Genomic DNA, 15,322 nt, shown 5'->3' with positions numbered 1-15,322 from the left:
CTAAGAAATTTGGAACACCAGTTTGTGAGGATAAATCTGATTTGTGAGAACAAACACGGATTGGAGGTAGCCTGGGAACTGTGGGATGGCTTTGATTTTTGGCAGAATTTGCAAGTTCATGGCTTTCTGATCAACCTTGCACTGCTCTGTCATCTAGCTCTCTTTCTCTGTGAAGAGCTCACCCTCTTGGTGCCTGAGTTTGTGCAGATTCTAGAAGCAAACAGTGAGATGTGTGGGGATTTTCACACCACTGATAGCAATTTTGGTGACAATGGCAATGACAAATTTCTGGTGTGTCTTACACAGAGATTCTCAATTGGCAGACAGAGATGTGGTGACAGGCAGTAAGCCACTGATCAATTGCTTCAAGAAAAGCCCCCTCTTGCCTTTGTGGTTCCCAGTGAGGATGATCAGGTGATCTCGGGAGTGATGCTGGCTGCAGTTTTCTCACGTGCTGACTGACAGGTTTCTTGCTGTGGTTCAGCAGCTTTCAAGGCACAGCTTCAGTAGGCTAATGCCTAGGCACTTTGCAAACTTGCACCACATGGGTATCACCATTCTTGTAGCCCCCAACTGGTTTTGTGACAGAAGCATGAACCCTATTCTTTTAATTTCTTTTCAACCTTGAATTTAGCTGCTGAATACTTCCCCTTGTACATGGCCTTGGGGGAATACATAGCCAATGGGGAACATCTGCCAGTTCCTCTGACTCGAACAGGGTTTCAGCAGCAGCAGGTCTGCCCCTTTTTAGATATCTCGGCCTTGAAGTTACCCTTGTTAATCTGCCACCAGCATTAGCCTCTTTGGCTTCAGGTTTCTTCTCCTTAGTATCCCCCTTTTCACCAGCCATTTTGCAAGATGGGAAAGAAAAAGGCTTTTTATAAACTTTTAACTTGAGTTAATTTTTTAAGTTATAGTATATAACATAAAATTTATCATTTTTAACTATTTTAAGTATATAATTTGGTGGCATTAAATGCTAATGAATTAATTTCAGGTAATAGTATGTATATTGCCATGTTGTTTATTTGCTATTTTCTGTTTGTTGTTTCAAAATTCCAGTCAGTTAAGATTCATTATCAGGGAGTTCCGGCCAAGATGGAGGTGTAGGTAGTAACCCTTCTTTTCCTCACACAACCAAAAGGAGGATAACAATCAATCTAAAATCAATAAACAATGAAGTGCCAGAAAATCAAACTGCATGGAACTCCAACAACCAAGGCTTTAAAGAAAAAAATCAACCAGAACAACCAGACCAGGAAAGTGGCAGACTGAGGGCTGGGCTGGCTGATGGCAAAACTGAGACTCAGAGCTGTCTGTGGACTACAGCGGAGGTTGCTGTGGTGGGAGAAACTCCAGTCTCACAAGAGAGTTGTAAAGTGCGCTAGGGACGTGCAGGTGAGCCATACTGTTCCCTTTCTGGAGCCTACCCCACAGGCAGTGCTGTGCCACGCAGCCAGGAGGGTTGCCCTGCCTGGGTGAATACCTAAGGCCTTGCCCCCCTTATAACCTATCAGCTGTGCCAAGACAAAGAAATATGGCCCAAATGAAAGAACAGAGCAAAGTCTCAGAAAGAAAACTAAGCAAGGAGATTGCCAACTTATCTGATGGAGAATTTGAAGTCCTGGTAATCAAAATGCTCACAGATCTGTTTGAGCTTGGTAGAAAAATAAAAAAACAAATGAAAGATACCCAAAATGAAATAAAGCAAAATATTCAGGGAACCAACAGTGACAGAAAGGAAACCAGGTCTCAAAGCAATGATTTGGAACAAAAGGAAAAAATAAACATCCAGTTGGAACAGAATGAAGAAACAAGAATTCAAAAAAAGGCAAGAGAGTCTTACAAACCTCTGGGACAACCTGAAACATTCCACTATCCGAATTATAAGGGTGCCAGATTGAGAAGAACAACAGCAAGAAATTGAAAACTTATTTCAACAAATAATGAAGGAAAAGTTTCCCAATCTGGTGAAGAAAATAGACTTCCAGGAAGCCCAGGAAGACCAGAAAGTCCCAAAGAAGTTGGACCCAAAGAGGAACACACAAAGACATATCATCATTAAGCTACCCAAGATTAAAGACTAGGAGAGAATCTTAAAAGCAGCAAGAGAAAAGGAGAGAGTTATCTACAAAGGAGTGCCCATAGGCTATCAGTTGATTTCTCAAAAAAAAAAAAAAAACCTTCTTGCAGGCAAGAAGAGGCTGGAAAGAAGTATTTGAAGTTATGTAAGGCAAGGACCTATATCCAAGATTGCTCTATCCAGCAAAGCTTTCATTTACAATGGAAGGGCACATAAAGTGCTTTCCAGATAAGGTCAAGTTTAAGGAGTTCATCATCACCAAACCATTATTGTATGAAATGTTGAAGGAACTTATTTAAGAAAAAGAAGATTAAAAAATATGAACAATAAAATGACAACAAACTCACAACTATTAACAAATGAACCTAAAAGATAATAAAAACAAAAGATAAGCCTAAAAGATAGACAAATTAACCTAAAAGATAAGAAAACAAAAACTAAGCAAACAACCAGAACAGGAACAGAATCAGAGAAATGGACATCACATGGAGGGATTTCAGTGTGGAGGGAGAAGGAAGGAATACGGGGCAAAAGGTACAAGGAAGAAGAAGCATAACTGGTAGGCATAAAATAGGTGGGGAGAGATAAAAAAATGGTATAGGAAACAGAGGACTCAAAGAACTTATATGTACAACCCATGGACATGAACTAAGTGGGGAGGGGAATGCTGGAGGGTTGTGGGGGCAGGGCGGAGGAGGGATAAAGGAGGAAAAATGGGGAAAACTGTAATAGCATAATCAGTAAAAAATACTTTAAAAAAATTCATCATCAGTATTATCAGGGCTACAAAAAACAAACAAACAAACAAATAAGCCAAAAAAACCCAAACCTTTGTCCACAGCCCAAACTCCAGGAAAATTACCTGCTGACTAGTTTCAAAGAAGATGAGGTGATGGAATTCCCCCTTCTATGAATATGATGGAAAGTGATGCCATCCAAATATAACTGTTTTTATTTAGGACCCTGAGAAGTGATTTTAATATCTAATCTAAATATTATAAAGTAGAAAGTAGACATTTTTTCCAACAGAAAGCATGACTTGAAGGATATTCCTGGCTTCCATTTCTTGCCATTGTTATATCTTGAGTAAATTATCTTGTGGGAGAAAAGTCCAACACCTCTTGGTCCCCTACTCTAAATTTAGTAAAAGTTTTTCAGATTAAGTGTAGAGAATATATATTTTTTTCATGATAAATAGTCTCGAAGCCAGATTTTCTAAGTCTCCTGGCATAGCATTTAACCCATTTTCCATTAATTTCAACACACAACCTCTACTCTGAACTCAAGGCAATTAATCTCTCAGTCTCGCATTTTATTTTTTAATTTAATTTTATTTTATTTTAATTGTTGTTCAAGTACAGTTTTCTCCCTTTTACTCCCATCCCAGCCCACCCCTCCAGCCCTCTCCACCTCCCTCCCATTTCCATTTCCCCTAGTTTTTGTCCATGTGTCCTTTATACTTGTTCCTGTAAACCCTTCCCCTTTTCCTCTGAAATTCCCTCCTCCTCCCCTCTGGTCACTGTCTGCCTGTTCTCTATTTCAGTGTCTTGATTACATTTTGCTTGTTTGTTTGTTTTGTTTTTTAGGTTCCTGTTAAAGGTGAGATCATATGGTATTTGTCTTTCACCACCTGGCTTATTTCACTTAGCATAATGCTTTCCAGTTCCATCCACACTGTAGCAAAGGGTAGGAGCTCCTTCTTTCTTTCTGCTGCATAGAATTCCATTGTGTAAATGTACCCTAGTTTTTCGATCCATTCATTTACTGATGGGCACCTAGGTTGCTTCCAACACTTGGCTATTGTAAATTGTGCTGCTATGAACATTGGGGTGCATAGGTTCTTTTGGATTGGTGTTTCAGGGTTCTTAGGATATAATCCCAAGCAGTGGGATTGCTGGGTCAAAAGGCAGATTCATTTTTAGTTTTCTGAGGAAGTTCTATACTGTTTCCCATAGTGGCTGTACCAGTCTGCAATCCCACCAGTCTCACACTTTATTTATTCATACACTAATTATTCACTTTTTTCTAAATAGATTATTTTAGTTGAAAAAAAAAATAAGAGAGCTGTAAGATATATTATTTAAAGGAGGTTGGTGATTAGAGTAAATGCCTGGAAACCTATCTGAAGACTGGTCAGTCTCCAGGACTTATGTTAAATGTTTTGTTTGCTTTGTGTTTCCATATCATTCACCACTATATGGATTGGAATCTTTTACTTAAACTTCAGAGGTCTCTCACAAGCAGTGTAAGCTTGGCCCTTAACCTAATTCATGGCATCTTTTCATGACCTGTAGGCTGTCAAGTTATTTGGTTTTTAATTTCAGCTTCCCAAGCATAAGTTGCTGATTGGACATCTTTTCACAGGCTCAAAGAATTGAAAAAATTATAGTGCAAACTTACATGTATGCATTATGTTCACAATCTCTTGGCAGACTGATATGTTCTGAATAACCTTGAGTGCATTTCTGCTTGAGATGAGACTATAATGGAGGTAAACCTATACTCCAATTTTTGCAGTTTAAATTCTTCATAAGGCTTGCTTGGGGTTAAGACTAACTTTAGAGTTCCTTTCATTGATGGAGGTGCTTTCCACAACTCTAACAGATGGTAGCAGACTCATCAGAGGCTTTCTTCCTTGCAAATCTGTTCCAGAATGTCCTTAAGCCTTAGTATTGAATGATGTTAAGAGTTAATAAGCAGTTAATGTTATTTTAAAAGGGTTAAAAGTTGTTATAATGTGTTCGACAATCATTAGAGCAAGATATTTTCCTCTTTATATTTAAAAATCAAAAGAAATTGGCTTTACTAAACAAGAGGAGGAAGACTTTAAGTGGTGTGGTCTGACAGTAATTTGTATTAGAGTCTAGAAGAGCACATTTGTAATGTCTTGTGGTAGTACATTTATCTCTTGGTGACAGAAGGAATAATTGCTTTAGAGAGCATATCGGTGACTGTTTAAAAATTTAACTCTTTATTTCCTCACACCTAAGATTACAATATGGAGAGGAGAAAAACATTGTGAGAAATCTAATCCAAGTAAGAACGGTTATGAAATATTGTTTGCCAGAAAAACATATATTGTCCATTTTCAAGGAATGGTGAAGTAATGAAAATGTTTTTCATTATTTATAGGTATATATTTATTTATGGATATTGCTATCATATACTATTTTCATTTTTTTGCCTGTTTTATCTCTGGAACATGGTTTTCAAGTTTAACATGCCCATCTAAAGTGGTTTTTCTCAAAGGTGAACTGTGTCTGACAAGCTGGCAATTAGGCTTTGCAATTCTATTTTTTAAAATTTGACAGCTTTAATGTCTTGAATACTAGTTCCCTTTTATCTGTACCTTTGTGTGAAGCCTGTTCATCCTCAGGTCCTTGATTTCCCCTCAAAATGTCTATTGATATTTATGTCTCCCTCAGTGTCTGACCAACAAGGAGGGCAGGAATAGCATCTAGCATGGGGTCATAGGACCCCATCAAAATGTTCAGTGCTCAGGTACAGGTGATGAGACATCTCAAGGTAGGGGATCACAAAACTTATTGTTTAAACTGGTTCACTTCTGAGAGTGAAAGATTAATAATTATGCTGGGGTAGCTGGTGTAAACTGTCCAAATTAAATCAGGATGCACTATTACCTTTCTTCAAGGCAACCTGGGTGGAAACAAAGGTAGGACACTATTGGGATCAACTTTTAAAGTAAATTGAGTACAGTAGCCCCTCATATCTGTGGGGGATGGGTCTCAATACCCCAGTGGATGCCTGAATTCATGAATAGCACTGAACTGCATACATACAATGATACAGATGTATCTAAGTTTAACTTACAAATTAGGAACAAAAAAGATTATGACTAATAGTAAAATTAATAATTATAATAATATAGTATAATAAAAATTATGTGAATATAGTCTCTCTCTGAAAAAATCTTATTGTACTGTACTCACCTTCACTTAAAGAAAGCACTTTACAGCTTGTCCTTGGTGTATCCTAATTGCCAGCATCACTACTTTAGTGCTTTGGAGCAACTACTAAATAAGAGTTACTTGAACACAAATCCTGCAATACTATGACAGCCAATCTGATAACTGAGATGGGACACTAGGTAACTAACTGGTGGAGACTATGCAGCAAAGATATGCTGAACAAAGGGGTGAGTCACATCCCTGGAGGGATACTGTGAGATTTCATCATGATACTCAGAATGGCAAACAATTTAAAACTTATAAATAGTTTATTTGCAGAATTTTCTACTTAATATTTGCAGACCTCAGTGGACCACAGGTAACTTAAACTGCAGAAAGCAAAACTGCGGATAAGGGGGGACTACTATATTTCTGAATTGAACCAGTGAAGTATTTTAATCAATTTTATTATTTATAACATAATGGTGACTAAAAGTTAAACAATAAATATGACTTATTTTTGTCTCCCAAAGTGATTCATCTTTTAAGAAAATAAAGGTTGTATGCATTTATACATATATATGTCAGCATGATGCTGGTATTTATTGATCTGCTGGTAGTTTTCCTGCTTAAGTCTATTGGTTTTGCACTGTGTCAAAACATATAATTTTGAAAAGGACCAATTTTCCTAAAAAGACCAATCATGCATTGAAAGAAGGGGCTGATTTCCATACTAAAAATGCATTTGTGTTAAATGATATTTAGCTTGTGGCTGGCACATAGTAGGCATTCAATAAGTATGTGGTGAATGAATAAATAAATGAGTGATGAATTGTAGCTTAGCTTTTTTTTTTTTTTTATCTCTGTAGGACTTGTGGCTAGCCAGTATTTTCATCTGGTTCATGCTGTTTCTTCAATTTATCGAGGTCACTTTGAATTCTGATCTTTTCTTCCAAACTGTTAGCAACCCCTTGTAACTTGGTGTCATCTGAAAAATATGACCTGTATGAAATGTGTGACTGAATTAAGCCAGGAGTGTCATGTTGTACATTTTCTTAAACTAGAACACAGCTGGAAATTATTACACAACTGAAAGCATACTTCATTTCATTGTGATCAGGCCAGCCTTGTCCACATTTGACTGATTTTTTCTCTTATCATCCATAACCAATTACTCGGCTTCTTCACTAGATAAAAAATAAGTTGCACAATAGAGCCTCATGAAAATTAGAGGATAAGAGAGGTAATAGGCAATAGGTAAGGACATTAGAAAAATACCTTCTAAGCATACTATATAAATTATACTACAGGGCATACCTATTTTATATTTCTCAATAGGCAAGTCTTGACATTTAGTATATAGAAACAATCTACTATAGATAGTCCTGTAAAGTAGATGTAAACTCTCAAATACAGTCATATAACCTCTTTCAAGAATTTGGTAGAAAAATATCTTTCCACTGAGAACTTGAGTTCCCTAACTAATTCACTATTTTGTTATCAAGAAAGCTTTTATTTACATCAAGAAGTAATCATAATCTTTATCATTTTCAAAATACTTAGTCTTTTCAAATGCACACAGCAAAATTAAAAAAAAAACAAAGATGTATAGTAAGAGATAAACCAATCAGTGTCTGTATATGCAACAGGAAGGAAATAACAAAATTGTCTAGGTAATTTAAAATAAAATTCTTTTTTGCTTTCTTATTTATTTATTTGATAATGAGGTCAAAGTTGCCTCACCTGAGTGTATGTTTGTTGACTCACATCAGCATGGAAACTACTAAATCAGTGCTCAAATATTAGTGGATTGTATCTACATTTTGAGCTTTCCCGTTCTTATTTTTAAAAGTAAAAATGGCTTTTTAATTTTCTTTCTATTACAGAAAAATGCAAAGTGCTCTTTACTAACCTATTTCGTTACTATCTAGTAATTAAAATTTTTTATTAGTACCACATGCCTTTTTCATTTGGAGAAAATATAACAATGCAGGTAAAAGATAATTATTTCCATGGAATAAGTTTGTAAGAGAAATTCTTTTGTTTACATAACAAGAGAGAAAACACCCTTCTGATGATAAAGACCCCACTTCTAAAACCTGTTTAAAATTCCACCAGCATGATGTGTTTTAATAGCTCAAGACTGCAGTCTTAACGCCCTCTTTGATCCATAAATGGAGGTATGTATCTGTATGAGGAGGTACAGTTGGTACAGTTGGCAGTGTGAATTCCCAATGTTGATGATGATCTGAATGTCACAGGCTTCATTACCAACAATGCTATATGCAAATTAGTTACAGCTTCATGCCAGGATAGAACACCATTCACAGAGTAATTGCCAGCTTTTTTCCTGGTCATTCTATACATGGAATGAAAATAATAACCACTTAGGGAACTATTTCTATAAATTAGGAGAATAAAAGCATTATGTTATACACATTTTCCCCATTATTTTTATCACAATTAGAGAGATTCATTTTTGTTACATATTTAATTTATGTAGAAATGGAATTTTAATACACCTTCAATATTTAATCTACTCTCTGCATTTTAAACACTTAGTTATTTTACATAGTTTAGTGTATGAGAACTATTTAAAATAAAATAAATTTGTTGTACATTATTTGAAAGTCTTTAAATGCCATGAATAAAATACATGATGAGTAGATGGTAGGCAATTACTCTCAGTTACGGTGGTAGTACATGGGACACAAGTGTTTAAATTAATTTTGCTTCACCTAAAAATGTTTGCTGTTTCTGAGCTTTTCTTTTGATTTCTAAGAATAGTACACTTGGACCTAAGCAAGAATAATGGAAAGGATAATTGTTTCTAATGACAGGAGCTTAAACTTCTTAGGGAGGAAAATTCAGCACCAGATTTTGAAAGTCTGTGAAGTGAGGAAAAGGTACTAATAGATGAATTAGAAACAGAAAATTTCTGTTATAGCATCTGTGGGCTTTCCTCATTCCATTTAAATTTTCTCTCATTTTAGAAGTGTAGTGATATGTACTCCTACTTTCCAGTTTCACATGCAAAAATGAAGCAACTGCTTCCCTCCATATGCAAAGTGATTTGTAAATGCATTCTATGAATAAAGCACATTAAATGTCATTTGCATATAGTAGGTTAACACATATGAAAAATGGTTCACACAGTACATTAGGAAGGGAATAAACAGAAATGACTTTAAAATGCCTGCTATATTTATAACAATTTAAAAAGATAACAGAGCAATGAATTTCAGGTGCATTGGACTTAATTCAGTGACAGTGTTTTCTTTGGAAGCCTTTATTTATTATTATTATTATTTTTTGAAACACTCCTTTGCCAATTGCAGTGCTAAGCTGCCAAGATTGTCAGAGCTGACCAGGAGGTGGAGAGCTCATGCAAATGAGCGCTTCCCCTCCACAGGCAACCCACAATGACTGATTCAAAGGAACACTTTAACCCAGAAGATGAGTCTGAGCTGAATATCACCAGCCAGAAACCACTCCAGTGTTCCATGTTAGGTGAGAGGTTGCCTTTGAAATAATATTTACCTTTCAAAATTCACAGGTTCTGTTACCACTGATGGAAGACTTCATTTTTTAAAATGTGCAATCTCCATACATTAGAAAAAAAACCTATCTTGAAATTAAATTTCAGGCAATGTTTCCATTTCTCTCAACTTATATAATGCCCATTAACAGGACTACATGTGTACATCTTTATTCGCAGGCTGTCTGAATTACATAAGGCTAAGTTGCAGTGTTTAATAATATATTGAATCTAAAATAAATGTTGAAAAATATACAACGTATGTAAGCCTCAAAGTTTTATTAGGTTTCCTAGTGTGAGCTGGCGCATGATGTAATTTTTAAGAATAGTATAACAGGGGGATGTTGAATTGGCAAGATTCAAGTCCAGCAGCATATTATAACATCGTCATTTTACCTCAGATTCTGGTTTTGTGTACACTTCCGCCTTGGGTAATTTACATAAACATGCATAGCCATGAATTATGCATAAACCTTATTTTAAATGCAGAGCTTTCAACTCTCACAGTGCACTAGTATACACACCCATTTGATTGGCTCTGCCCTGTTTTCATTACTGGCAATTTCTTGGAACACAAAAGAGGGTGAAAAGGCTGACAGGAATGGACCGTATTTTTCCTCGTGTGTGTGGGGGGAAAATATTTGTTTCCTTTTCAAGGCAATTGGTGTTGCAAAGTTTTGCCTGTGATTGTTGTTCCTAGTTGTTATTTTTCCAAGGAAGAATGCATATAAATGTCTGAGTCTACAAAACAGCAATCAAAATCAGATACTTTATTTATTTATTTTATTTTTAAAGGACGCTGCAGAAATTGTTCTTTATTTGAATGAACGTGAGCACATGGCTATAATGAGGAAGCAACCATTAGGTTTTTGGGAACATCCCAATTGTACTCAAAATAAATGGGCAATCTTAAAGCACTGATGGAATAGTTAGGCATGCAGAAAATGTAAACATTTTAGCATTATTATGGTGCTTATTCAAGTAGAATTGAATGTTCTGATTAAAGTACGCGTGAGTCCTCTGCACTTGAGACACTATGTGATTATTCTGTTTTCATATGAACTTATCAATATTAAATAATTCATCCAACAATATAAAGAAGGAAATACAGATATTTTTACAAAGGTGGCAGTATATAAAATAAAAAATAATACAGTGGGACATGTAAACAGAATTTTAATAAGAAAAGATTTTAAGCTCTGCTTACTAATCATTCTGAGGTTTACTATTTCTAATATTATTAAAATAATAATGCTTTGCTTTAAAAATAGTGGAGTATTTTTATTTTTTCTTTTTAAATTTACTTTCCATTGTTTTATTTATTTTCCTCTTATGTACCTCTGGGACTTTGTTTCCTTAGTTTTTCTTTGCTTTTTTTCCCCTAACTTTTCTTTTCTTTTCTATTTTAAAACATTAGTGGACATTATTTATCAAATTATGCCTAAAGTTATCTTCCATTTTTGTTCATTTTTTCTTTTAGCTTATTTCTCATAATATGTAATTAAGCTTTTATGAGAATTTCTTTCTCTTGATAAACTCTATACTAATGCTACAGGAAAAATGGATATTTGGTTTAAGTAAAAAAGGAGAAGTATGTTCTGCTAGACTTACTTTCAGAAGTTCTACCTTTGAGGACCATAAAATTTTGATTTCATTCTGTTGCAGGGAGTTACCAAGTTCTTCCTTTGTGGGTTTACATGAGAGAGGAAAACTTGTAGATAAATGACCAGAAAAAGCCTTTGGGGTGATTTTGTCATAATTTTATGCATAGTTTCAATGTACTGAACATCGATACATTCCACAGCAAAACAAGCAGTAATAAATACTAGATAAAGAGGTGTGAAGCTGAAAACTTACATTTATACTCAGCTACTGGAACTCAAAGGGGCCAGCAGCAAACTTGAACTAATGTATTTCACCAAGAGAAGGTGAAGCAATTTGCTTCAGCATTCACTCTGAAAAAGAAAATTACACCTAGGAGACCTTGCTCTCTCATTTAGAAAAAAATACAGAAGAGTTGGAAAAGCATAAGCAGTGCTAGTCAACCATATTACTTTGCTTCAAAAGAGTTATTCAACTTAAGTTTAAAAGTAAAACTAAAGTTATCTGTCTGTCTATTTTTATTTGGTAGTAAACAACACATTTTTATTTAAATAATACCTCTTTGCTCCTTTACATAAGATTTTGTTTGGTTTTACTAAATGAGTGTGAATGTGTTTAACCCAAATTATTTAACAGAAAAAAAAATACTCAGAAGGTATGTGATTGTCTGGTAACAGTCAAAACATTTTTCATAATATTTAGACTCCCTAGAATTATGTATGTTTGAGTTAAATGCTCACATCCACTTTGAAATAAGTCTTGTGAAAAGAGAATTCTGTAAGCTGGAGCAGCTTTTCTACAATGGGACCCTCAAGTTTTCTATAGTAGTTAGTTGGTATAGACTAGAATAGATAATGCTAATTAAAAACATCTGGAAGAAAATTCATTTTTTAAAAAAACTTTATTGCAATTACTGGGGTGACATTGCTTAATAAAATTATATAGGTTTCAGGCATACAATTCTATAATTGAGTATATCATATGTATATTGTATTGTGTATTCACCATCCAAAGTCAAGTCTCCTTCTTTCACCAATTATCCCCCCTTTATCCTCTTCTACCACTCCCTTCCCTTCTGGTAATCACCATACTGTCATCTGTGTCTATTAGGTTTTGTTTTGTTTTGGATTTTTTGCTTAATCCCTTTACCCTTCTCTTATAGCCAGCCAATTACACTTCCCTCTAACAACTGTCAGTTCTCTCTTTCTATAAATCTGTTTCTATTCCATTTGTTTCTTTTGTTCATTAGATTCCACATATAAGTGAAATCAAATAGTATTTGTCTTTCTCTGACCAGGTTATGACTGGCTTATTTCACTTAGCAGAATACTCTCCAGGTCCATCCACACTGTGGCAAAAGGTAAGATTTCCTTCTTTTTATGGCCAAGTAGTATTCCACTGGGTAAATGTACCATAGCTTTTTTTATCCACTCATTTACTGATGGCCACTTCAGCTATTGTAATAATGTTTTAATGAACATGGGGTGCATATATTCTTTTGATTTAGTGCTTCAGAGGGTTTTTTTATATATTCCCAGAAGTGGAATTGCTGGGTCATAAGGCAGTTCCATTTTTAATTTTTTTGAGGAACTTTCATACTCTTTTCCACAAATAGTGCATGATGGTTCCATTTTCTACATACCCAACATACACTATACAGAGAGACAACCCTTAAGATTCCACAAAAAAAAAACCTACTAAAACTAATAAATGAATTCAGTAAAGTAGCAAGATACAAAATAAATATCCAGAAATCAGTTGCATTATTATACACCAATAATGAACTATCAGAAAGAGAAACTAAGAAAACAATCCCATTTACAATTACATGAAAAAAATACCTAGGAATAAATTTAATTAAGGATGCAAAAAAACCTGTACTTGGAAAATTATAAGACAGTGAAAAAAGAAATTGAAGATACAAATAAGAAGAAACATATACTGTGTTCATAGATAGGAAGAATCAACATCATTGAAATGTCCATACTACCCAAAGCAATCTATAGATTCAATGCAATTCTTATTAAGACACTAATGGCATATTTCACATAACTAGAACAAATATTTCAAAAATTTACATGCAACTACAAAAGATTCCAAATAGCCACAGCAATCTTGAAAAAGCAGAACAAAGTTGAATGAATCACACTACCTGATATCAAAGTACAATAGAAGGCCATAGTAATAAGAGCATGGTATTGGCATAAAAACAGACACATTAGATCAATGGAACAGATCTTATTGACCAGTGTTACCCCAATAAATTTTAAAAAATAGAGGTCCCAGAAATAAAATAGAAATAGAAAGTAGAGACTATGACCACTTACCACAAACCTCTGCCCTCCCTGTAGGATCAGTTGTGCAGGGGCAGGGTGGTGGTACTTTGATGTGGTCTGAAGCTGTCTACGGGGTGCACAGGCTCTGGGGTTTTCTGGTTGGTACAGGTCAGGGTCATCTACCACCTGTGTTCCACCTGGGGCTACCCAGTGTGAGCTACAAAGCAATCTGCAGATGCCTGCTAATTTTGCTGGGGTTGGAGAGTCCCAAGGAGAGCCAAACTGTGATCCAAAGCCTACTGCTGCTACTGCTGGGCCTGAGGCCACTCAGTCAGAGATATGGGGTTGGGGGCAGACTTGTAAATTGGGTGGGGCAGAGCCTTAGGTAAACACCAGGGTGGGGCAAGCAGTGTAAGCCAGGTGGATGGAGTCTCAGATATGGCTCCCATCTGCCAGTTCTGTAACCTTGTTGGGGAAGGGCTCAAAAAAGGCACAATAGTCTCTGCCCACCTCTTTGTCTAGGAGAAAGCTGTCCACCAGGTCTCACCCTGATGCCAGACACTTCAGTTTGCCCCTGTGTGGGCTAGAGGACCTGGTGTGGGGCTGGGAATGCTTGCTACTGAGATATCCCTCCCAAATTTTTATCCATCACATGTGGGTGTAGGACTCACACATTCTGTGTCTGCACATCTCCTACCCTTCTGGTTTGATGTTGTTTCTTCAGTTTTGTAGTTGTTGGATTTCCATTCAATTTGGTTTCTGATGGCTCTGAGTAATCTTTGGTCTGTAATTTATGTAATTTTGATATGATTGTTGTGTTTACCTATGCCTCTATCTTCACCAGAAGTCTCTGATAATTATATTGATAATTATATTTTGATATTTTATGTTCCACATTAAAAACCTTAAGCACCACTTCTGACAACCCTTTACTAGTCTCACTCTCAACCTTACTCCTCTAAATATCCTCTTTAATCTCTTAGATCACAATTCTTAATTCTTATATTTCTTCATTATTTATCGTATTTTTGATTTTTTTTTACTTTTTCCTGCCTGGAACCACATAGCTGAATATCTTATTCACTCTTTCTTGTCAATATCTTAGTTATTTGATGTTCATATTGTATATTGCACCTATGCAGGAAAACCACAACTCTGAATCAAATTTTTAATTAAGCTTCTATGCTATTACTGGTATAGAGTACTCCTAAGTATATCAAACAAACATGTTAGTCTAAATTTAAGTCAATCCAAATTCATCATGTCTAATTTTGCCTGGGTACTTAGTGAAGCTCAACAGTTCTTACTTTGTATGCTTTTTTACTTCTTTTCATACTTTGCTGACCAGTTTTTTCTTGGATCCCTTAAGTCATACAACTCTTTCCATCTCTTACATATTAGCATCCAGCAGGCTTTCATCATAGCCCTTATTTTATCGTTCTCCTCACATGCTTTTGTGGAAGTACCCATTGACATTTGTGGTTTTGACTTCCACATCTGTCCTAAAGACTTTCATTTCCACATCTTCCACTCTAAGTTTAGCTAGGCAGAGTTTCAGACTCATTTACTCTCAATACAAAGCAAGAATGATCCATTAAACTGCAAATCAGATCATGACACAACTGTCAATATCCCCCAGATGCCCCATATTCATAAAAATTAAATCCAGAATCATCACCAGACTCTGGGAATTTGCTTTGAACACTTGTGCCAAGCACTAACTCCTTTATGTTATATAATGTTCAACTGACACTTTTCAGTAAGGATTTTCCTGACCACTCTATTTAAAACTTCCCTTTTCCCTCAACTGCCACAAAGTACTCTTTATCATATTTCCTGCTTTGTTTTTCTCCATAGCATGTATTACCATATCTATATTTTACTTTTTTAATTTATTATATACCTTCTCTCCCAT

The 15,322-nt window shown here is 35.5% G+C and overlaps 1 pseudogene; it reads right to left on the bottom strand.

Annotated features, from left to right (window-relative positions):
- LOC123824928 lies at positions 1-850 on the bottom strand (annotated as a pseudogene).
- Between the last annotated feature and the right edge of the window lie 14,472 nt (positions 851-15,322).

Source organism: Phyllostomus hastatus, unplaced genomic scaffold (genome assembly GCF_019186645.2).
Source record: "Phyllostomus hastatus isolate PE091 unplaced genomic scaffold, TTU_PhHast_1.1 phas_contig_58, whole genome shotgun sequence".
Lineage (NCBI taxonomy): Eukaryota > Metazoa > Chordata > Mammalia > Chiroptera > Phyllostomidae > Phyllostomus > Phyllostomus hastatus.
The sequence above is the reverse complement of the archived record's forward strand: the minus strand, read 5'-3'. Positions and strand labels throughout refer to the sequence as shown.